Below are 25,619 nucleotides of genomic sequence, written 5' to 3'. Positions count from 1 at the left end.
TTATTAAGAAAACTGCACCCTGGGGATAGCCACGTAGCCAGGCATAAGTGATGCACACCTCTAGCTTTTTGCTTTCTTCCTACCAATTCATAAATCACTCAATGAAGATATAAGACAGTATCCACAAAAATCATTTGAGAATCTTGAATAAGATGATAACTGTTTTTAATCATAGTATTGTTTTTCTAGCTTAGTAAACAGTGAATGGAGTTAGCTGTTTGGTCAAGATGGTTGAGGTGCTTGTCCTACTGACAAGTTCCTTGTCAACGAAAAAGTGGGTCTGCAATTACATAAGAAGCAAACTTCTTAGACATAGGAGCTTGACAGAATAAAAGTTTAAAGTGAAAAGATCCAATCAGATAGCTTTAACTATTAATGAGTTGCGAGAAAATTTGTAAGAGATTAAAATATCTAAAAAATTGGTTGACACAGCATTCTCCAACATCAATATTCATACTATTGGCTGGGCATGATGGCACAACCCTATAATCCCATCAGAGGCAAGTGAATCAAAAGTTTGAGACCAGCCTGGGCTATATAACAAGATCATGTCTCAAAAAAATTTTTTTAAATAGTACTATTGGATGAAGATATCCTAAACATTCAGTGTTTTAAAACATTGATGTGTTAAATGTCAGCCAATAGAAAAGTGATTAAAGTGGGTGCAAATGTGTTTTGGGGGGGATGATGGAAATATTCTAAACCTAGACTTTAATAAACATTACACCGCTCACTAGATATACTGAACCACATTGATTTGTGCACTTATACAAGTGAATCTCATGGCACATAAATTACATTACCAGTAAAGAGAAGCCAATAAAGTAAAGCAGTGTTCAAATCGAATACAAATCTTTACTCTGTGTAAAGAAGGAAGTAGCCAACAGGCCCACTGGGTCCTCACAGCCCTGGACTGGCTGAAGGTAATCACAGGCCTGTCCAGCTCCACAAGGCAGTGGGCGGGTAGATGCCATTGTGATGAGTGAATGCATAGTGAAGAAATGGGTGAGAAAGAGAAGTGGACCAGTTCATGTGCTGTAGAAAGAGACAGAACTGAAGAAACCAAGATTGTAAGGAGCAGACTGATGTGAGTGGCCTATTTTCCACCTGGGGAGGGTGACTTCAGGGCCCAAGCTGCTGCCAAGGGCCATATCTGGATTCATGGTCCTGCTACAGCTGGGGTCTATGCTGATCTCTGTGGCCCAAGATACCACAGGGGAGCATCGGAGCCATGTGTGTTGAAATCCGAGGGCCATGCTGAGCCAGCTGGTCCAGGAAGAAAAGGCCCTGCCCCTCACTAGCCACTGCAGTAGAAGAAGTGGTCCCACACCCCTCACCACAGGTGTGGGAAAGCCATCCCCAATGGCATGGGAATAGAAGAGCTGATTCTGTCCCAGAGGCCCAGAGTGACCAAATCAGCTACCACCCAGATCCACATCCAGGGCTTTGAGTTAGCCCACCCCAGCGTCTATCGCATCCATGACTTGTCAGAGTGCATGAAGGGACTGGTCCTGTAGAACCATGCCTGTGGGATCTCCATGACCCCACATAACAGCAGGATACCCCAGAGGGGTTTTGGTGAGGGTCCCGTGTTGACAGTGTACCAGAAGCCAGAAGTCTTGAACCAGACCAATGACTCATTGCAATGAACATTTGCTAAAGCAGAGTAGACAAAAGGGTACACTGTCTGACACACCACAGCTCCCAGGGCCACTTAAACAAATGAAGAAGTGTTGGAGGGGCAGGAAAGATGGAGGAGTGAGGTGGTTTTTTTGTTTGTTTTGGTTTGTTTTTAATTAATAGTTTTTTAATTTTCCTTTGGGGGCATGCTATGGAGGTGAGGGGTGGACGTGGAGGGACTAGGAAATGAGTGGGATTCGGGTGCATGATGTGAAATTCCTAAAGAATCAATTAAAAAATTATGTTAAAAAATAAGAAAGAAAAGAAGGAAGTGGCCACCGGAGGAACGCAGGCCACAGTCTCTTGTGTAAAGTAATAGTGATCTCAATCCTGGAGAGATGACAAGCACATCTGTCTCCTTTCTTACCTAACATAGCACCCTTCTATGTTTATGTCATCAACTCGTAGATAGATAGATAGATAGATAGATAGATAGATAGATAGATGACAGATAAATGATATCTAGATAAAAGACAGACAGACAGATGATAGATAGATAGATAGATAGATAGATAGATAGATAGATAGATAGATAGACAGATAGATAGATGATAAATAGATGATAGATTTCTCACAAGAAAAGACATGTAGCATTTATTTCAATGATACAAAAGCAGAAACATGTCAGAGGAAAATTTGTTGTCCATAACTTAAAGAAAAGATAAAAGAGAGAATTACAAATGACCAACCACTTTTATGGGAAAAAGCAGAAATGAGGAGATTTTAGAGAGAGAGTGGTAGTATATGCTGGGAAAGTTGGAAATGGAGACAGCATTTGAGCACAGCCACTGAGTCTGAGAATGATTGGTTATGAGAAGCACAGAGAGGGAGGAACGGAGAAAATGTGGAACACCCTTGCATTTCTCAGCCTTGTTTCTTGGTAGAAGAAAAAATTCTGGCTCCAAGAAAATGTTCTGAGTTCTTAGGAAGTCTAAGTTATAAAACAGTTGAAAATATGGATTAGCCAGAGTCAGAGTGTCTTGGACATACATTCAATAGCTGTGTGTGATGGCTAGTTCAAAGCATGCAGTAACGGTTCTGCAGGAAGACTTGTTGCAAATGTTTTTTCTTTTTTTCAGAAAAATAATATTGGCAATGTGATTGTGATGTTCTTCTAACATGTTATAGAAGGATATTGTAATGGCTGCTTTATGTATTCTGGCTCACAAAGATGATTTCTCACTTACACTGTTTGAAGTCTATCATGGGTTTAGCTGTGGTTGTTGCCAGACAGCAAAATACAGAGTTAGGATTAATTACATAAATTAGTGTTGTCATTTTGAAGTTTTAACTGTATTCAGAATAAAAAGTACTTGTACAGCCTCATACCTATAGGTGTGTAAGGTATAGACCTCTATTTTGCCCTGATGAATAGCTTCTGCCAATCTGGAAAGATCTGTAGGGCACATACTACTGAGACAGCTCATTCCCAAATGAAGCAATAAATCTGGGATTGACAGCTCCACAGATCCATCACCAGGTCAGAGAGGCCTGTGCTCTGGTGCCATGACACTCAGGTAATTGGAGAATGAGAATGAAACGTGGACTGACATGACCCTCTGTTGGGAACACCACCAGAGACTATGACGTCTCCAAAACCACCAGGTTTGAGAATGTATCAGCAATCTTTAAGTGTTTTTATTCTAATAACAGAACTCATTAAAAATTTAACTTATCTCATAAAACACATATAGGTTATCTCTTTAAAAACAGCACCAAGAAGTGGCTGGTTGTTTTTCAAACGGAAGACATTTTTCTAAGGAGAGCTAATGTGATTCATGATTTTGAGGTGAATTATGGATTCTAAAAACCTTTTAATGAAGCCCTCTTTGTGCCAACATCTACCTTTAGGGTTTGGCTTTAAATAACGTTTGGTCAAATACCATCCTTGCTTCATACCCCAAAAGAGAGCTTATATTTTAAGATCTACATCTAGTGAAATAAATGCAATTGTATTAAGGAACATTAGTCACTCGAGCTGCAAAAATTATGAATTTATTAGTGATAATTTTTCTTCAAATTCTCCACAATTTGTTTTCATAAAAACTCTTTAAAACACTTGCTAAGAGGGCATCATTGAAATATTTTGTCTTTGTGTAATGGTGTATGTGTGCACTGTATGTTTGTGTTTATGTGTGTGTGCACATGTATGTATGAACATCTGTGCATGTGTATGTGAGCATGGAGATCAGAAGTTAACGGCAGATATTTTCCTCAGTCACTCGTGTGTGTGTGTGTGTGTGTGTGTGTGTGTGTGTGTGTGTGTGTGTGTGTGTGTGTGTGTATGTGTATGCATGTAAAAGATAGAGGGGGAGGAGAGAGAGAAATGAGGGATGTGCCATGGCATATGTGTGGGGATCAAAGGACAATGTAGTGAAGCTGCCTCCCTCCTTCCACCGTACATGGGCACTGGGAAACAAACTCGGTTGGTCAGGCTTGTGTGGCTTCGTCCACTGAGCCGTTTGCTGGCTCTTCACCTTCATTTTTGAAACCGTGTCTCTCACTGGACCTGAAGCTGACGGATTTGGCTGGACTGGCTGGCCAGAGAGCCCGAGTGACCCTCCTGTGTCTGCCTCCCTAGCGCGGATTACAGACTTGCACCTCTATGTGCACAACCTGTTCACGTGTTCTGGGACTCAAACCCATCCTCATACTGGGACAGCAAGAGCTTTACTGACTGGGTCATCTTCATAGCTCCTGACTTTGACATTTCTACACAAGGCAGGCAAATATTTTTATGGTAGTACATTCTATTTGTTATGGAAATAAGCATACCTGCTGTATAATTTTCCCTTTGGGTTACTGGGACAGCATTAAGGAGTAATAGCAAACTGTTCTCAGAAAACCAATTCTTAGCCACATTTTTTTAAGATTAAAGGATATCTTCTGGCTTAAAGGGAGATGGAAATATTCAAAGGCATAAAAATCAAATGGGTGAAACGATTTTAAGTTTCTTTGAAGAAACTGCTGAAGTTTAGCCAGAAGATATTATCATTTATACACTTTCTTTAAAATCCCTTTTCCAGAAGACAGCTTCTCAATGCCTCATGGAAGACGGCATGATTTAAGGAGAATCTTTAAGGCAGGGAGAGAGCTTTTCCCACCAGTGGCATCAAATCAGAAAGAGAAAGAAAATAGAATTAAAAAAAGAAAAAAGAAAAAAAAACCTCTTCAACAGAAATATCTAAAGTGGGAAAGCACTGTTTGGGTATTTTACATAAATTTGTGAAAGAGCTGCCTAGAAGATGTGATTATACGTAAAAATCAAACACACCTGAGTCTGAGGTGGTTCAGCATGGATTTGATACAGGAGACCCTCAAGGATGAGTAGACGGCTTCCAAGACTCTTCTGACAGAAAACCAGCGACATCTACTGTCTGGAAGTGAAATGGCAACGAAGCTGTTCCCTGCCCTGTGGGTAGGCCCCTGGGAAGGTTGAGCTGTCACCGATGCAGCTGAGGCTGGGCACTGGGTCCTTCCTTGCCTGAGTACTCTGCAGAAAGGGGTGGGGGTGGGAAGACAGCAAAACCATAAAACAGGCAGAGAAGGAGGAAGGCAGGATGCTCGGTGTGTGTCACCAGCGACAGCCATTATTTCCCTGAGCACTGAGGTCTTCTCAAAGCAAAATCTCTCCCACTTTATATTCTCTGCAGGTTTTCTAGCCGGCCTCCTCCAAATGTAGAAGCATTCCTTTTGGCCTGTACTCACCTTTTTTGCAACATTGATGAGACAGTATTTAAATTCCTTCCTAAGTCTAGGAATTTCTGGCATTGAGAAGAGAAATGTATGCAGCCACACAGGCTGTTAAGTCCCACCTGCTTATCTTTAACAGAAGAGGACTCCGAAGTCAGGAACATTGGGCTGTCCTGGGGTAACCCACTCGTTAAGTGCCTACGTGGTTACTAGGTTTCCTCAGTGGTGAGTCTCAGTAGGAACGAATTTTCCCACACTGCTCCAGGGTTCCCCTATCCCAAGTCCACTTTTATTTGGTTTTGAAGTGTTTAAAGTTTCAGAGATTTTAATACAATTGTACGTTTTCACCTGGGGAGATATTTCAGGGAAATCAAACTTTGATGTAAATACACAACAGAACGAGAAAACCAAATCAACTGTTCTCTGGAAGCTGCCGTTCTCAGGGCAATTTGTCTCCTAAAAATAATGATGAACTGATTCGCTATGAACCTATGCTTCCTAGTCTTTTAGCACAATATAAAAAATGAAACTCCTGATGCTTTATCCTAATTCTTTGTATATTTTTCAACTTTCTTGTCTTATCTTTGTCCTTGATTCATAAAGAACTTTGCAGGAATTCAATAAACAGTCTTTCATTTTCCTATAGAGGAAACACCTTAAGGAAACAGGGTGAATGCCTTTAAGAAAGACTTTCTGAATATTCAAATTCAAAGATTTCTTTTTTCCTACACTTCCTATTCTTATTTTAAATATGCAGTGCCCCTGGATGTCGGCTACCATACAAACCAGTAGCAAACTGCATGTCCAATTGTGTTCTTTATCTCTAAAGATTCCTTTTGTGTTCATGATTTTATTTTTAGATAATTTACATACCACACACATACACGTATCTTGAAGAGCAAATTTCAAATGTCAGAATTAACAGCCATCAAATTATTATTTTAATCCCTTTGTAAAAGAAAAAAAAAGCTAGGGTATTTTTCTAAACCTACCCTAAGTTCCAAAGTGAACAAATTTGACCTGAGCTCTGTGTTGGAACCCACTAGAGGTTAAAGGCACCTCCCTGCTCTTTTCTGAGGTCTGCAGCTTGGCTTGCCACAAGGAATCACTCTTCCTGTCAAGATCTTTGCTCCATGTTTACCTCTGCTCTGACAAGGCCATGGACCCTCTGAATTGCTGTTCTTTGCTCTGTCCCCACCTCTCTGTCACCCCACGTCCTGAGTCAGTTCTTTGTCGCCTGATTCATGTCTTAGAAAGGAAACACTCAGTAGTCTCACGGCCACAGCATCCTCTCTACTGCAATGTCCCACTCCCCACTTACGGTAACCCTGTCAAATAAAGTTTCCCCTTACAAAGAGGTCCAGGTTTCTGTTTTATTTAACAAAACCAATAACTCTGACTAAAGCTAAGGGAATATGACCAAATAAAATAATCAAAATTATTAAATGGAGTCTTCCTGCTCTAAAAGCAAAGCCACGCAGTTTCCTTCAGAGCATCTGTGTTGCTCTTAGGCACTTTTCTTTACTCGAAAGCAAAATTGGAAAACTTTACAAAAGTCAGACTTTCTGGGAATTATTTGCACTCAAACAAATTGAAACTGATATTATTTTGTACTCTGATAAATTATACTACAAGTCTGAACATTTTCCCTATTTTGTCCTAAGTATCAAATTCCCCCGAATGTATCCAAATCTGAACTTGTTTTCGTTGAGTGAAGGTAATTTACTATCAACTCAATGAGTGTCCTTGAAACCCACTGTTTTGCAACAGGATGAGAACTCTGAACATCTTCATTCAAAATTCCTGTCAAAACGTTCAGCACTCAGTTGTTAGAAAAGAAATTAATTTTCAATGACAAAAACCACATAGTAAGGCCTAGTGCCACTGTTAATCTTCAGGACATGTCTGCGGCCAGAAATGACCACTGCCATATGCCACACCATGTAAACAAACATGACCAGTGGACTCAATGGTACAAACCACAGGTGACAGCAGCGAGGAGCTGAGCAGAGGTCTTTGAAGCATCTCGCTGTTCTGGCAGGTAAGGAGACAAAGGTCCTCTGACGTGTAGAAATGGATTGGAATCCTTATATGTCGACTCTTACATTGAAGCTCGCTAACACAGTGAAACAATTAGTTGGCTTTTTATAAAATAGATCTAGGTAAATGTGAGCTAATTTTGCTAGTGCGTTTCCACATATGATAGGGGAAACCCATTCATCTCCCTTGACATTAGTTCTAGGCTCAGATCCAGTGCATATACACTATGGCTCATTTCTGCTGTGTTTGTTGAAGGCTGCTATGTGTTTATTTATTCCTTAAATATGTACTGGTCTCCTACTTTGTGCTAAGCACTAAGAATAGAGTTGCAAACAGAATTGGCAAAACTCTCTACCCTAGTGTAACTTGCATTCTAGACCAATAAATAAATAAATAAGATAAATGAGAAAAAACACAATCCGTTATGTATTTTGTGCTAAGAAAAAAAAATAATATTGCAGGAAAAGGAAATCCAAAATGATGTAAATCAGGAGGATTTCAGACACTGAGAATGTGAATTTTCAGTAAAGAACCCACACAAGAAAGGGAAAAAGTCATGCAGATATCAGAGCCAATCACTCCTAGCAAAGGGAACAGCACATGCAAAGGCCCTGAGCAAGGAACCTACTGCACGCAAGACTCAGTGTACAGAGGCCTCAAAGCTGAGTAAGTTCAGAGCTTGTAATTAATAAAGTGGCTCAGGATAAAGTTTACCTAAATTATGTGGGGGTGGGGGTGTTTAAATTATAAAAAAAAGATAGAAACATGATTCTATAATGATTCAGAAGAGAAAGCAATATAGTATGGTAACATGGAAAGTCAGCAGGCTGGGGAAACATTAGCAGAGAAGGAGGAGATGATCACAGCCCCAAACCCTACTGAGGAGCCATTTGCAATTGATCCTGCTGAGGAGGGAGAATCGTTCTTCTTTGAGGATGTGGCTTCTGGTTGATTGCACATGCTCCCAGCAATGGGCCCACACCCATCCATGTATTGGCAGCACTAACTGAACCTATTGGGTTCCCAGTAAAAGAAAAGAAGATACAAAGTTATGATGGGGGATTGTAGGGGATATGGGAGGACTTGAAGGAAAATGGGATTAAGTGTATATGGCTATATTTCATCATATACATGTATGAAGGTTCCAAATAATAAAAAGTATATGTAAAAACATAAGTACACATCAATTTTATTTATTTTTCTAGCTCTGATAATTTAAAATATATTTAAATAATATATATATTCCAATATATTTTTTTAAAGGATATAGGACATGAAAGTAGAGGGAGACTATGTAGGGGAAGAGTTTTAAAGAGAGGAATTAGGAGAAAAAAAAAGAGAGAATAATGGGGGAAGGTGAATAAAGCATGTTTTCTCTCATATGTAGAATCTAAATGTACATATATGCACATTTACATCCATACAACATGAAAGCAGAGGAGGGATTACTGAGAGAGAGAAAGGAGTCAGTGGGAGGAGGGGGACAGGGGGTGGTGGGGCAGAGCTGCAAGGGTGTGACCTAATGGAAACCATCATCTTGCATGCTAACCAAAAGTTACTGAAATTAAAAAATGATTCTGGTGGCTTCTCTTGGGCTCTTTTACTTCTGCTGATTTGTCTTATCCAGCCTTGATGTGATGGGTTTTGTTTTATCTTATTATTAATCTTACTTTGCTGTGTTGGGTTGTTATCTCTCAGAAGCCTGTTCTTTTCTAATAAGAGACAGAAGAGGAGTGGATCCAGAGGGGAGGGGCAACGGGGAGGAACTGGGAGGGAAAACTGTAACCAGAATATACATTTAAAAAAGAAAAAGAAAAAAGAAGAATGCAATTTGAAAAAAACAAAGTAGAAAGAAAAGAATGCACACATCCTGGCATCTTAAAATAATATAAAATCAAAGCGGGAAGATATTAGTAAATGTTGATATTTAGACCACGATTCAGATTGAGATGATATGTAAATTTATTACTTTAAAGCAATAGTTTTAAATGTTTATATCAGCATGAAAGAAATGAATGTTACTCTAAAAGAATAAGGAAGATGTGAATTGAATCTTATTTAGGGATGCTATTTACTATAATTAAACAGGTTTTTGTGGAGGGTTTTTTGTTTTTGTAAGTCATCCTGCATGAACTGTTCCCGTTCAAAACCAATCATTTGCTGCCCCCTGCCTGTGAAAAGCCTTTATTTTTTTCAATGAATTTGCCTTTAAAGGAAAAGATTACTACACCAGATATTTAAAAACTGAAGAAGAATTCAGGAGACTTACCACATCCTATAAACAACAAAGTACTAATTAAGAACCTATACTTTTAGGTTAGACTACCTGGGTTCAAATCCAAACCCAAGTACAGGTATGAACCCGTCTGTGTAGTCAACTTAGATGACACATTTGTTTTCATTCCTAATCTATTTAAAGAAGATAAGACGAATAATTCTCATCTTCTGGAGCTGGCCTCAGACTTAAATGTGTTCATCTTTAGATAAGTGGCACAGATTTGGATGTCATTAGTGAGAGGACTGGACGTTGTCCTTCCCAGCACTAGTAATCCTGGCTTCTTGCATTCTGCTCTATTTTTCTGTTTGCTTTTTGTAATAATTTACAATTTCTAGACCACAAGAAATGGAAGTGTTGCCTACATTCATGTATCATTCTCTGCCTGTATCTCATCACTGAAAAGAATATAGAGATTTTTGGTTTTGTTCCTTAATGTGTGCCGGTGTACGCCAGGCATCACGTCAGATCTGGCCCATAGGACATAGTTAGTAAATTTGTGCTATTGAATGAATTTACTGCCATAATTTCCTCAATCCTTACAGAACCCAACTTTAAATTCTTAAGGGCCAGACCCTTCATTCAACCTCCTTTTGTGTAGCTTCACCCTGGGTTTGCTACTATTCAAAACATATGGTGCTCGAAATAACTAAGGTGCAATTTGTGATCAAGGAGCAAGCAGAGCACAAAAGCCAATCACTTAACTACAATAAACGCTGATAGGTTCAAGAATAAAATGTTGAGCACTGAAGACAAGAGGGTGATGATCCCTCCAGGGAGTCAAAGACAAACACGGTAGAATAAGAGATGTTTCTGAGTAGCAAGTGCTGGGTGCATTCAAGTCAGGAACAGCATGAAGCAGAACCATGAAAGAACAGCACGTCTAGCATCACAGGGGGGCATGGAGAGCTTATGCTGGGAAAGATTTACTACTGTAATTACCAAAGGAAACACCCTCAGACACACAAGGACCGTGTCTGTGGGTATGAATGTTACCACATATTCTTTGATGTGGTGTGGTTTTAAACAGGCATAGCTAAGCACTAAAAAGAGGTTCTGGAATGAGACATGTGGAGACCAAGAGATTGTCCGATCATCCAGGATCCCAGAGAGCAAGGTATTAGTCAACACAAGACGGAGTGAAAGGACAGATGTCAAGAGATAAAGATGACTGCACGTTTTAAAGTAAACACCTAAAGTTTCATAAAAGGGGGATTCTGTTGTCACTATTGTTGTTGTTAAATTAAGAAGAAAACTTTGCCAGGTCATTGTATCAGAACACATAGCACCAAACTGAGAGTATCACTGGCTAGAGCTGGGCTGCTGGAGGAAGAAGGGTACTCAGCCGTCAGCCAGAAGACACCTTAGCTTCATCACCTCAAAAGAACAACCATACCAAGAGAGACATCATATTAATCCAGAGTTACCACGAGTCATGTTCAGTATTATTATAGATGCTGCACACACACACACACACACACACACACACACACACACACACACACACACACACAAGTTACCTGATTATCTAAATGTAAGCCATTCCATAGACAGGAGCCTGAACTGAGAAAACCTAGCAAGCACGGTGGGCATGATCCTAGAGTCCGTAACTGGGCAAACTCCAAATAGATTCTTCCTGTATGAATGTGCACCCCCAAAAGCCTGATGATTCATTCAAAGCCAGGTCTGACAGGGTTAGAGTCCACAGAACACCACACAAAACAGAGACCACCACTCACATATGTAAAGAGCAGGGGTGTTGTTTATTCCAACATACTGGGGTCTGCCAGCCAGACTACAAAATGGTGGAGACCCCAATGGAGCTCACAGGCTCCTTCTATAGGCAGCCAGGAGGGGATGAGGTCATCCTGAACATGATTGGCTGGGGCTCCTCTTCCTGCTCTAATAGGGTACTGAAACAGAAACTGAAACTCAACAGGGTACAGAAACGGAAACTGAAACTGAATTAAAACTCAGGCCTGGTGGAGGCTGGGGCCAGGAGAAGCCTAGCCGTGGTGCTGCCGTGACCTCTCAAACAAGCCTAGATTTTACTCCATTCCAATGTGAGCACTGGCTTTAGCACTCTGGACAAGTCCTTTCCCATACACTCTGAAATATTAGTTACACTCTTTCAAGTAACTCCTTCTGCTCAGCCCCCCTCCTCCAGGCAACACATTTTGTTAGTTCATAACCAGAAGAAAAAAAAAACTAGCTATTTAGTATACAAAATAATGAATTGGTTGACTGAATTTTCCAACTTTAAAATTTGTTTTTTGGTGTGGTATAGAACCAGTCATAGCAAAAGGAAATGAATAATGTCTTAAAATCATGTAGAAGTGCCCTACTTTATTTTCTGTCGCTGGGATAATCACCACAAACCAAAGCAACTTCCATGGAGGAAAGGCTTTATTTCAATGTACAGTTTATGGTTCATCAGGAAGGGGAATTGAGGCAGAAAATCCAGGCAGAAACCGGAAGCAGGAACTGAAGCAATGCCCTGGAGGAGTGCTGCTCACCGTCGGGGGCTCGTGGCTTCCTCATCCTGCTTTCTTATACAGCCCATGACCACTTGCCCAAAGGTGGCACCACCCACAGTGGGCTTGACCCTTCCAGCTCAATCATTAATCAAGAAAAGACCCCCCAGACATGCCCATAGGATATCCTAATCAAGGTCACACAACCAAGGAGGCCCCCCTTTCCATAGATGTCTGGGTTTGTGTCGAAATGACAAAGCTAACCAGAACAAAAAGGAATTCAGAGTCTGTTAGAGGAGAAAGTGGGGGCACAACTCAACCTACGGGCACAAGTAACAACTTCCTGAACAGGACTCTGGTAGCACAGGATTAAGACCAACTGGCAAACAGAAATCTCATGAAACTTAAAGGGTTCTGTAAAGCAAAGGGCACACTCAATCAAGTGAATACACCTTTAGAACAGTAAAAATAAAATCTTTACCAGGTGTAATCTGACAGAGTATTAGTGTCTAGACTATACAGAGAACTCAAAAACTAAACACCAATTAAAAAAAATTAAAAGTAGGGCATGGAATCAAACAGAGTTCTCAAAAGAAGAAATACAAGTGGCTAAGAAATAATGTTTAATGTTCAAATGGAGAAATCCAGATGGTACCATCCTAGAGCTTACCCCTACTGACTAGCTTTTATAATGCTACAATAATGTCATGCACACGATTCAAGGAGAGAAATGATCAACAACCTTATCCGACTGTAAGGTACCAAAGCAGTTTGCCTGGCAAGGTATGTCTTTTGGTGGAAACATGGCACAGGTGCTCTAGGAGTAATCAAAGACTTTCCAAGTGGGTTTAAGGCCTTCTTCACAAGATGGAACACATGCCTGATAGTGTCAACTGAGCCGAGAAGCTGTGGATATGTAGGTCATAGGCCAAAGGAGAGAACCCATTATTATTCTGCTAAATGGACACAGTATGAAACTGCACCCTGGGTATTTTTTTTTATTTCTTACCTATGGACTAGTACATCTCTTAACCCTCATCAGAGAAACTTTTGTTTTGCAGTGAATTGTGATTAATAATACAGAGGCCCACAACTGGTCAATAAGGGGGAAATAAATGACTGTGGAGTGTCTGGCCCTAAATGAAACAGCTATATCACACATCCCTCTTCCTCAGGCTCAAGGATCCTTGTAGAAGGGGAATAAAAAGAGTATAAAGCTAGAGGTAGTGGGTGACCACCACTGCTACAAAACAGTGTTTTCTGAGTGTGACAGGGGTTTTGCACACATGAACTCAAAGTAGTTGTCACTGCATACAGGACATCTACACAAAATTAACCTGGGTATGGAAGGGACTTGTGAAGTTGCACTCCAGCTGAGGACCTGTTGACAATTCATGGCTACTGGGAAATGTGACTCCTGATGGGCTGCCCACACTGCAGCAGATGGTCCTACACCCATGCACATTGTTTCGGCACTCGATGAACTTAATGATCTCTAAAAGCAGTACATAAAATTGGGAGGAAAAGGTTGGGTGCTGGAGGAGTTGGAGGGGAGGGAGGGAGAGGTATATTTGACCAAAATGCATTATGTGTGTGTGTGTGTGTGTGTGTGTGTGTGTGTGTGTGTGTGTGCATTGTGACATTTTCAATTTATTTTTCACTTTTTAAAAACAAAAGAATGAAGCACTAAAACATTAAAAGGCATGTAGAAACCGGGCGGTGTTGGCGCATGCCTTTAATCCCAGCATTTGGGAGGCAGAGCCAGGTGGATCTTTGTGAGTTCAACGCCAGCCTGGTCTACAGAGTGAGATCAAGGACAGGCACCAAAGCTACACAGAGAAACACTGGAAAAACCAAAACTAAAAAAAAGAGTACTTATAAAGGCATGTAGAAATACATCATTGATTTTAATTTCAATCTCCTTGATGACAGAGGGTTTCGATCAGCATACCTTTGAGAATATTCTCAGGTTCACAACAGCACAGTTGCGTGTCAAGAGTCCATGTTCTCATTTCTTTATACGCTGTCTTAACTAACATTACATAACACAAATAATAGCAAATAAGCCTCACCACAAGTTTTTCTACAGAGACAGCTAGTAAATGTTTTCTATAAAAGCAGTCATAACTCACATAGACAGATCCATGTAAAAAAAGAAAAATGGGGGAGGTTGTGCATCAATAAAACTGTATTTTTAAAAAAATGGGCAGCAAGTGTTTGCAATCCCATAGCCTACATCAATGTATCTTATTTTGTCTTATTCTTTCTCTCTAAGCAATATTAAACAATATATGCTAGACTGAGTTTTATGTAAGGACATTAGAGATGTCTCAGTTTTAAAGAAATATATAGTAATCTACTGCAATATATCATGATTTATTTAGCTCATCCTATATTGATAAACATTTTAATCATTTTCTTATTTTTGCTAATAGAATAACTATAGTGAGACACATTTACATAATTCTCTGTGTACATGCATGAATATATTGTAAATATCAGAAATTAAAGCATACAATCTAAATCTACATTGTCCAAAAGCTCTCTAATTACTCACCCACTGCCAACGTCAGAGAAAAAAATCTCTCCCAGACCCACACTGGTATAGTAGAAAATGTAAGCTCTAATTGTATTGTTTTATGGTTATACAAGTGTGTTCTCACTTGTCCTGAGATCATTTACTATATTATCTTTACCTACTAACTTGAGATTTTAGTTGATTAAAGCCTTCTGCCTTTATTAACAGCCCCAAAATTGTTTTCTGCTAACATGGCAAATTAAGAAGGAAAAAATCAAATGAGTTTTGTCAGCAAAACTACTTCTCTTCCTCACTTGGTCAATCAATTTGATTTCAATTTTTTGAATCAATCTATAAAAGATATGGAATCATTTTAGATAAACACATTACCTAACGTCTAATTTTGAAGACATCACAACTAGCTATTGATAGCACAAGCATGAGATGCAAATGTGTGTGTTTGCATTAAAGTGTTATCATATTGTCACATACAAAGTTCCAAAATTCTGTGTAAGAGCTATATAAAAATCTGAACCCATAGCCCTGAGGTTATGTCAGAGTCAAGTATCATGAACTACAGAAATCCTTCACTGGACATTTGCTCAGTAGCAGCTGGCATTGAACAATGCAAAGCAGGGAGACTGACTGTCTAAGGCCATACTAGATCGTCAGTGTCTAACACATACACTATGTGTATCAGACCACATGGCAGCCACTAACTGCAGATAGATATTAGGCACCTGATGTAGGGAAAATGGAAGACATAATGAACTATTAAATACACCACAGACTTTTAAGACTTAACAAAAATATTATAATTAAATCTCAAGTTTTAGATGTGTTCATTAAATAAAATTTGTTATAAAAAACTTCATTTTTTTTCTCTTTTAATATAGCTACTACATAATTTATAAACATAAACATGGCTCATGTTGCAATTCTGGCAGACAGGGCTACTTTAGGCAGTTCACAGCAAGAGACCATATAATTTCATTATGTGGTCTAAAGGGTTAGCTGTGACTCTTAGAGACCACAAATGGTAAATGTGATCATAAGGCTTATGGTTTGAATGAGAATGGCCTCCACGAGCTCATATGTTTGAATATTTGGTCCCCAGCTGGTGGAATTGTTTGGGAATAATTAAGAGGTGTGACCTCATTGGAAGAGGTGTGTCACAGAGGGTGGGCTTTTATGTCTCAAAAGACTCATGTTATCCCCAGTGTTTCCTGTCTACCTCCTGTTTTCAGGGTAAGATGTGAGCTCTCAACTGTTCATGCCATCATGCCTTTGCTCTGCCATCATGGACTCTAAGCCTCTGAAAGTGTAAGCCCAATTCAATGTTTTCTTCTATGAGTTGTCTTGGTCATTGTGTTTTATCACAGCAATAGAAAAATAACTAAGACAGGGTTTCCTGAAAGTTCGCAGAAAATAGCGGGAAATGATACACACTAGGAGTAAAAAGCATCATTCATTTCACAAATACAGATCAAACATCAATTACTCTCAGGAAAGTACTTGCCATTGTACAGGATTATAGACCCCCCTACAGTTGTATAGCCTTAACCTTGTTGAGGCGTTTTTTATTCTTTTTTCTCTTTTATTTAAAATAGATTCTTTTCTCATACAATATATGTTGATTATAGATTTCCTGTCCTCTACTTGTCCCAGCTCCTCCCCACCTCTCCTCCACTCCAGATCCACTCCCTTTCTGTCTCTCATTTGAAAAGACAACAACCAATACATGACAAAATAAAATATAATAAGGTGAAGCAGAAAGTATCATACCAAAGTTGGTCACAGAAACCCAAAAGGAAGAAAAGAATTCCAAGAGCACGTCCATGAGTCAGAGACCCAATTGTTCTCAGAGTCAGTGGGGATGCCAAACAGGTAAACAGCCCACCTTATTTTAAAAAAAAGGGGGGGGCAGAATCTGTGGGGCATACATGGGCTGCAAAGAGGGTGCCTTGAGAAAGTTAGACAAATAGAGCTTAAGCTTTAAGCTGTTTACACAGAGAGTGGATACAAATGGTACCAGAGGAAGTTAGTTTAAGCTGTTTGTACAGAGAATAGACACAAAGAATAGCTAAGAGGAAGTTAGCTTGGGTTGTTTGTATGGAGATTAAAGACAAATAGTGAAGAAGGAAGTTAGCTCAAGTTATTTATGCTAAAATAAGATACTAAAAAACAAGAGATGATGTCAGGGCATAAACAATTTGTAAATAGGGTGACCTTTAAAATGATTGGTTGGTTCCTTCATCTCCTCCTAGGGTTCTGAGGTTTTCTGATATAAAAGAGGCTTACTGCCTATCAATAAACGAGTTCTTGCTTGACTTGACTCCCCGCTGCGTCTGATTGTCTCCGGGTAAGAGGGAGGCTGGGGAACTGGTGAGCGGCACACATTTACCTTTCCTCAGTTCCAGGCCACCTCTTCACAGGTGACCTAAGTTCCCCGGTGGGGCAGGTCCCCTCAAGTAGTCCCATAAAAATACTAAGCTACAAGCTGTAATATGTACACAGAGGACCTGGTGCAGACTCATGAGGGCACTCTGCTTGCTTCTTCAGTCTCTGTGAGCTCATATGCATCTTGCTTAGTTGATTCAGAGGGCCTTGTTCTTCTGGTGTCCTCCATCCCTCTGGCTATTACAGTTTCCTTGTGATTCCCTGAGCACTGAGGGGAGGGATTTGATGGAGACATCCAATTTAGACTCTGTGTGTGTGTGTGTGTGTGTGTGTGTGTGTGTGTGTGTGTGTGTGTGCATCTGTTCCCATCTGCTGCCAGAGGAAGCCTCTCTGATGATGACTGGATAAGGCACTGATCTAGTAGTATAACAGAATATCATTAGGAATCATTTTATTGATACTTTTTTTTACAAGCAGTGTTTGCTTTTACCCTAGATCTCTGGGCTATCTAGACTCTGGTTCTTGGTTACCATAATAGTGTCCTGTATGTGTTCCATCTCATGGAGTGGGCCTTAGGTCAAATCAGACATTGGTTGGCTACTCCCACAAATTCTGTGCTATCATTGCCCTGGCATATTTTGCAGGCAGGACAGATTGTAGGTCAAATGTTTTGTGGCTATGTTGGTGTCCATGTTTCTCTTTCAGGAGCCTGCAGAACACCTTTCTACACCAAAGACCCTAGAATGTTGTGGTGAAGGCTCCATGTGGGTACCAGCTCAACTTCTCTGTTTAATGAATTGTGTGTGTGTGTGTGTGTGTGTGTGTGTGTGTTTTGTCCTCAGCAATAGGGCCCAGTTATCAGTTTGTAAAGAACAATCCATTGTCTTAGCAGCAGCCTGGGTTGTTTGTATATTTCCATTTCCCCTGCCCTTGACCAACAACTCAATTGAATCGAACCCAGTCCTACCACTAGAAGCCTTGGCTGGCAATCAGTGATGGCCAGTTAAGACTACATATCCCCCATTACTAGGAGTCCTCATTAGGATCACCTTCATAGATTTCAGGAAGTTCTCCTTGCACTAAGTTTCCATGAACACCCCTAAGGCCCTTGAATTCTAGCTATGTCTCCTCTCTCTCTCTCTCTCTCTCTCTCTCTCTCTCTCTCTCTCTCTCTCTCTCTCTCTCTTCCCCATTTCCCCTACCTAATTCCCCAGCTCCCATCAGCACCTTCCCCCCACTCTGCCCATAAAAATCTATTTATTTCCCCCTCTCAGGGAGATCCGTGAATTACCTAGAGCCCTCCTCTGAGTCTACAGATTGGAGCTTGGTTATCATTTACTTAACAGATAATATCCACTTATAAATGAGTACATGCCATATTTATCTTTCTGTGTCTGGATTATCTCACTCAGAATGATTTTTTTTCTAATTCCATCAATTTACCAGCAAATTTCATTATTTCACTTTTTAACTGCTGAGTAATACTCCACTATATAAGTATACCACATTTTCTTTATTCAGTTCTTCTGTGAAGGGCATCTAGGTTGTTCCCAATTTCTGGCTATTATGAATAAAACGGTAATACACATGGTTGGACAAGTGTCCTTGTAGTAGGTCCACTGGGTATATGACCAAGAGTAGTAATCTTGAGGCAGATTAATTCCCAACTTTCTGAGGAATCACCACATTGATTTTCATAGTGACTTTACAAGTTTGCACTCCCACTAGCAATGGAAGAGTGTTCCCCTTATTCAACACCTCACCAGCATGAGCTGTCACTTGTTTTCTTGATCTTAGCCATCTGACAGGTGTGAAATGGAATCTCAAAGTAGTTTTGATTTGCAGTTCCCTGGTGGCTAAGGATGTTGAACATTTCTTTAAGTTTTTCTCAGCCATTTGAGTTTATTCTATTGATAATTCTTTGTTTAGGTGTATACCCCACTTTTAAATTGGATTACTGGGGTTTTTGATATCTAGTTTCTTGAGTTCTTTATATATTTTGAATATTAGTCTTCTATCAGAAGCAGAGTTGATAAAAATTTCTCCCCATTCTATAGGCTGCTTCTTTACCTGAATGATGGTGTCCTTTGCCTTACAGAAGCTTTTCAGTTTCATGAGGTCCCATTTGTTAATTAATGATCTTAGTACCTGCACTATTGGTGTTCTGGTCAGAAAATCATCTCCTGTGTCAATGTGTTCAAGGGTATTCCCCCACTGTCTCTTCTGTCAGGGCCAGTGTAACTGGCTTTATGTTGAGGTCTTTGCTCCACTTAGACTTGAGTTATGTACTTGAGTTTTGTATTCTTCTAAAAATACAGACGTCCAATTTAACCAGCACCAATTGTGGAATACCAGTGTGTATTTCTGGCTTCTTTATCAAAAATTAGGTGTTCCTAAGTGTGTGGACTTATATATGGGTCTTCAATTTTATTTCATTGATCAACATGTCTATGTTTATGCCAATACCAATACCATGTTGTTTTTATTACTATAGTTCTGTAGTACAACTTGAAATCAGAATGGTGAGACTTCCAGCAGTTCTCAGGGTTCTTTTAACTATCCTGGGTTTTTTGTTTTTCCACATGAATTTGAGAATTATGCTTTCAAGGTCTGTGAAGAATTGTGTTGAGATTTTGATGGAGATTGCATTGAATCTGCAGATTGCTTTTGGTAGGATGGCCATCATTACTACGCTAATCCTACCAATCCATGAGCATGGGAAACCTTCCCATCTGTGATATATTCTTCAATTTCTTTCTTCAAAGACTTGGAGTTCATACCATACAAGTTTTCACTTGCTTAATTAAAGTTACCCCAAGATATTTTATATTATTTGAGGCTATTGTGAAAAGTGTTGTTTCCCTAATTTCTTTCTCAGTCCATTTGTCATTTGTACATAGGAGGGCTATTGGTTGTTTTGTTTTGTTTTTAAGTTAATCTTGTATCTAACCAATTTGCTGAAAATGTTTATCAGCTATAGTAGCTCCCTAGTGGAATTTTTAAGGTCATTTATGTATACTATCATACCACCTGCAAATAAAGATACTTTGACTTATTCCTTTTCAATTTGTATCTCCTTGATCTCCATCTGTTGTCTTATTGCTCTAGCTAAAACTTCAAGTACTATATTGAATGGCATGGAAAGAGTGGACAAATCTGTCTTTTTCCTGATTTTAACAGAACTGCTTTGAGTTTCTCTCCATTTAATATGATGCTGTCTATAGGCTTGCTGTGTATTGATTTCATTATGTTTAGGTATGTCCCTTGTATCCCTAATCTCTTCAGGACTTTTATCAGAGGGATGTTGGATTTTGTCAAAGGCCTTTCTGAATCTGATAAGATTATAATGTGGTTTTTTATTTCAGTTTATTTATGTAGTAGATTACATTTACTGATTTTCATATGTTGAACCATTCCTGCATTGGTGGGATGGAGCCTACTTGATCATGGTGGATGATCTTATTTGTGTGTTCTTAGATCCAATTTGCAAGTGTTTTATTAAGCATTTTTGATTCTATGTTCATAAGGGAAATTGGTCTGTAATTTCCTTTCTTTGTTGTGTCTTCATGTGGTTTCAGTATCAGGGTACCTGCAACCTCATAAATGAGTTGGCAAGTATTCCTTCTATTTCTATTTTGTGGACTAATTTAAGGAGTATCTGTAGCCAGAGTTTTCCTGCCTGGCCCACAGTCAGGACAAGTCTCTCTCACCTGCCAGTCCCACAGCCGCTCAGACCCAACCAAGTAAACACAGAGACTTATATTGCTTACAAACTGTATGGCCGTGGCAGGCTTCTTGCTAACTGTTCTTACAGCTTAAATTAATCCATTTCCATTAATCTATACCTTGCCACATGGCTCGTGGCTTACCGGCATCTTCACATGCTGTTTCTCATCATGGCAGCTGGCAGTGTCTCTCTGACTCAGCCTTCCACTTCCCAGCTTTATTCTCCTCCTTGTCCCACCTATACTTCCTGCCTAGCCAATGGCCAATCAGTGTTTTATTTATTGACCAATCAGCAACACATTTGCCATACAGAACATCCCACAGCACTTCCCCTCTTTTTTTTTTTTTTTTTCCAAAAAGGAAGGCTTAAACCTTAACAAAGTAAAATTACATATAATTTGGGAATTTGGGCGTAGCTTCTCTTACTACTTCCTGCTGGAGGGGGGTGATGTATCTTATGGGGACACAAAGAAAATTTTAGGATTATGGAATAGTCCATGAGGGTGTATCGTCTGAGCCAGTTGCCTTGAAACGGTTCTGGATGTTGAATCATCTGGGCCATGGTGTCATCGGAGACCTTTCAGGGGGTCTTGGCTGGTCAAACCTGATGTATCTTAATCTGGAACAAATCCATAGCCTCTTGCTTTCTGTGGAAACAAAAGCAGAGCCTCCTTTCCAAAGCAACATATCCTTACATCCAAATTTTGAAGTCAAGGTACCTTTAAAATATACATTTTGGCACAACTCAACAGCTTTTGCAATCAAATGTTTTTTTTTCAGTTATGAATATCAAAGAGAACATAATCCAGATTCTCTGTGTGGTAGCCATCTTTATGCGGCTTATTTTTTATGTTACCTTGAGTCTATTGCTTTAAACTGCAGCATTCTAAGACTGAAACTGTGCTGTGACTGCTGGCTCCGCCCACTTCAGCTTCCCAACATGGCGGTGGTACATTTTCCACCAGCTCTGGGAGCCATCAACTCTCAGAAATAGTGGGTCTATGCTTCTATCAAAGCAGCATGTAGCCCAGAAACCTCTTTTTTTATTTTGTACTAGCAAAGGCTAAATCCACCACACAGCTTAATGTGCCACTTGCAGAAGCCTCATTCCCGCCATACTGCAGGTCCAGCACGCACACCAGGAACTGCCATAGTAGCTCAAACACGCAGGCTGTGAGACAACTAGGAACTGCTTTTAACTCCGTTTTAGAATCTTTTTTTCTCAGGTTTTAGGTGGAAACTCTTGCCAACACGTTGGGTGCCATTTGTAGCTAGAGTTTTCCCGCCTGGCCCACAGTCAGGACAAATCTCTCTCACCTGCCAGTCCCACAGCTGCTCAGACCCAACCAAGTAAACACAGAGACTTATATTGCTTACAAACTGTATGGCCGTGGCAGGCTTCTTGCTAACTGTTCTTATATCTTAAATTAATCCATTTCCATTAATCTATACCTTGCCACATGGCTCGTGGCTTACTGGCATCTTCACATGCTGTTTGTCATCATGGCAGCTGGCAGTGTCTCTCTGACTCAGCCTTCCACTTCCCAGCTTTATTCTCCTCCTTGTCCCACCTATACTTCCTGCCTAGCCAATGGCCAATCAGTGTTTTATTTATTGACCAATCAGCAACACATTTGCCATACAGAACATCCCACAGCAAGTATCAGTGTTAGCACTTCTTTGAAAGTCTAGTAGAATCTGTACTAAAACCATCTGGCCCTGGACTTTTTTGGGGGGAGGGGGGAGACTTTAAATACCTGTTTCTATTTCACTAGGGATTATAGGTCTATTTAAATTGTTTACCTGATCTTGATTTAACTTTGGTAAGTGGTACCTATCAAGGAAATTACCCATGTCTTTTAAATTTTCCAATTTGTTGGAGTTCAGGTTTTTAAAGTATGTCCTTACAATTCTCTGGATTTCCTTGGTGTCTGTCATGTCCCCTTTTAATTCCTGATTTAATTCTTTCTCCACCTTTTAGTTAGTTTGGATTCTTATCTTATTTTTATCTTATTTGCTTGTCTTGTTGATTGTCTAAATGAACCAGCTCTTTGTTTCATTGATTCTTTGTATTGTTCTCTTTATTTCTATTTCGTTGATTTCAGCCCTGAGTTTGAGTATTTCTTACCATCTACTCCTCTTGAATGTGATTATTTTTTTGTTCTAGAGTTATTAGGTGTGCTGTTAAGTTGATGGTATGATAGTCAGCCTTTTTTTCTGTATGTATTTAGTGCTTTGTATTTTCCTCTTATCACTGCTTTCATTGTGTCCCATAAGTTTGGTGTGCTGTGTATTTATTTTCATTGAATTCTAGAAAGTCTTTAATTTCTTTCTTATTCCTGTCTTGACCTGTTTTTCATGCAGTAGAGAGTTTAGTTTTCATGAATATGTAGGCTTCCTGTTGTTTCTGTTCTTGTTAACATCCAGCTTTACTCGGTGGTGGTCTGATAGGATACAGGCAGTTATTATTTCAGTTTTCTTGTATCTTTTGTGAGTTGCTTTGCCTCCCAATATTTAGTAAATTTTTGGAGAAATTTCCATTGAAGTAATGAGAAGAATGTATATTCTATTGTTTTGGGGTGAAATTTTCTTTAGATATCTGTTAGGTTCATTTGGCTCATAATGTCTGTTAGCTCCAGTATTTCTCTGTTTAGTTTTTGTCTGGATGACCTGTCCTTTGATGAGAGTGGGTTATTGAGATCTCCCACTACCAGTGTGTGAGGGTCAATATGTGATTTAAGATGTAGTAGTGTTTCTTTTACAAATTTTGTTGCCTTTGTGTTTGAAGCATAGATCTTAAGAATTAAAATGTCATCTTGGTGGATTTTTCATTTAATAGGTGTGGAAGTTTGAATGTAATTGGTCCCCATAATCTCATAGGAAATGGCATTATTAGGAAGTATGGCTTTGTTGAAGTGGGTATGGCCTTTTTGGAGGAAGTATGTCATTGTGGGGACAGGCTTTGAGGTTTCCTATGCTCGGAATACTGCCCAATGTCTCAGTAGATTTTCTGTTGCCTGCAAGATGTAGGGCTCTCAGCTACTACTCCAGCACCACATCTGCCTACATGCAGTCATGATGATAATGGACTGAGCCTCTGAAACTGTAAGAAATTGAAATTACAACTCTGAAATTGTAAGAGTTGCTGTGGTCATGATGTGTTCAGTTTCAATGTACCGCCTAACCTTATCCTGCCCTGCCATAAGCCAATGCAGTTTTATTTATCAACGAATCAGAGCAACACATGTTCAAAGCATACAGAAAGACATCCCACAACAGGGCCAGGGAGTAGAATGTGGTAGTTTGAACACAATTGGTCCCCATAATCTTGTAGGGAATGGCACTATTAGGAAGTGTAGCTTTGTTGGAATGGGTATGGCCTTGTTGGAGGAAGCGTCACTGTGAGGATGGGATACTGCCTAGTGTCTCAGTAGACTTTCTGTTCCCTTTAAGATGTAGGACTCTCGGCTGGGCGGTGGTGGCGCATGCCTTTAATCCCAGCACTCAGGAGGCAGAGGCAGGTGGATCTCTGTAAGTTCGAGGCCAGCCTGGTCTACAAAGCGAATTCCAGGCACAAAGCTACACAGAGAAACCCTGTCTTGAAAAATCAAAATAAATAAATAAATAAATAAATAAATAAATAAATAAATAAATAAATAAATAATAAAAATAAATAAAAAAATAAAAGATGTAGGACTCCCAGCTACTCCTCCAGAACCACCTTTGCCTGCATGCCACCATGCTCCCAGCCATGATGGTAATGGACTGAACCTCTGAAACTGTAAGCAAGCCATATCAACTGAATGTTTTCCTTATAAGAGTTGCATGGTCATGGTGTCTTTTCACAGCAATAGAAAACCCTAACTAAGACAACGCATATGTAGTGTCCTTTCCTATCTCTTTTTGTTTGAAGTCTATTTTGTTGGATATTAAAATGGCTTACTTCTTAAGTACATTTGCTTGGAATATCTTTCTCCAATCCTTTACCTGGAGGTAATGTTTATTCTTGATGTTAAGGTGTGTTTCTTGAATGTAGCAGAGGAATGGATCCTATTTTTCATCGATTCTGTTAGTCTGTGTCTTTTTATTGAGGCAATGAGACCACTGATATTGAGAGAGGTCAATGACCAATGATTGTTGATTCCTGTTATTTTGTAATTGTTATTGTTGCTGCTGATGATGGTGGTAGTGGTGTTGTATATGTGAGTGTGTAAGTGTGTATGTGTGTGTGTGTGTGTGTGTGTGTGTGTGTGTGTGTGTGTGTGTTTCCCTTCTTGGTGATTCATTTGGGCATTGTTCAGTTTCCATGAGATTGTAGGCTTTTTATAATTTTTGTTGTTGTTGAAATCTAACTTTAAGCCATGGTGTCTGATAAAATACAGGAGGTTATTCCAATTTTTTTTATATCAGTTGAGATTTGCTTTGTGACCCAGCATGTGGTCGATTTTAGAGAAGGTTTCATGCGGTGCTGAGAAGAAGGTATATTCTTTTATGTTAGGGTGGAATGTTCTATAGATATCTATTAAGTCCATTTGAGTCATAATGCTTGTTAGTTCCCTTATTTCTCTATTAAGTCTCTGTCTGACTGGTGGTGGTGACACATGCCTTTAATCCCAGCACTTGGGTGGCAGAGCCAGGTGGATCTCTGTGAGTTTGAGACCAGCCTGGTCTACAGAGCAAGATCCAGGACAGGCACCAAAACTACACAGAGAAACCCTGTCTCAAAAATCAATTAAAAAAAAAGTTTCTGTCTGGCAGACCTGTCCATTGGTGAGCAGGGTGTTGAAGTCTCCCACTACTAGTGTGTGGGGTT

The 25,619-nt window shown here is 39.7% G+C and overlaps 1 long non-coding RNA gene across 1 annotated transcript in view; it reads right to left on the bottom strand.

The window, feature by feature from the left end:
* LOC128097840 (uncharacterized) overlaps positions 1–25,619 on the bottom strand; it is a 62,453-nt gene that overhangs the window by 11,101 nt on the left and 25,733 nt on the right. Inside the window, exon 2 of the long non-coding RNA XR_008214006.1 lies at positions 4,955–5,173. This is a non-coding gene — a long non-coding RNA (uncharacterized LOC128097840). The remainder of the gene's footprint in view (positions 1–4,954; positions 5,174–25,619) is intronic.

The sequence above is a fragment of the Peromyscus californicus genome, unplaced genomic scaffold (genome assembly GCF_007827085.1).
Source record: "Peromyscus californicus insignis strain IS unplaced genomic scaffold, ASM782708v3 Scaffold_5__1_contigs__length_169319896, whole genome shotgun sequence".
Taxonomy (NCBI): domain Eukaryota; kingdom Metazoa; phylum Chordata; class Mammalia; order Rodentia; family Cricetidae; genus Peromyscus; species Peromyscus californicus.
The sequence above is the reverse complement of the archived record's forward strand: the minus strand, read 5'-3'. Positions and strand labels throughout refer to the sequence as shown.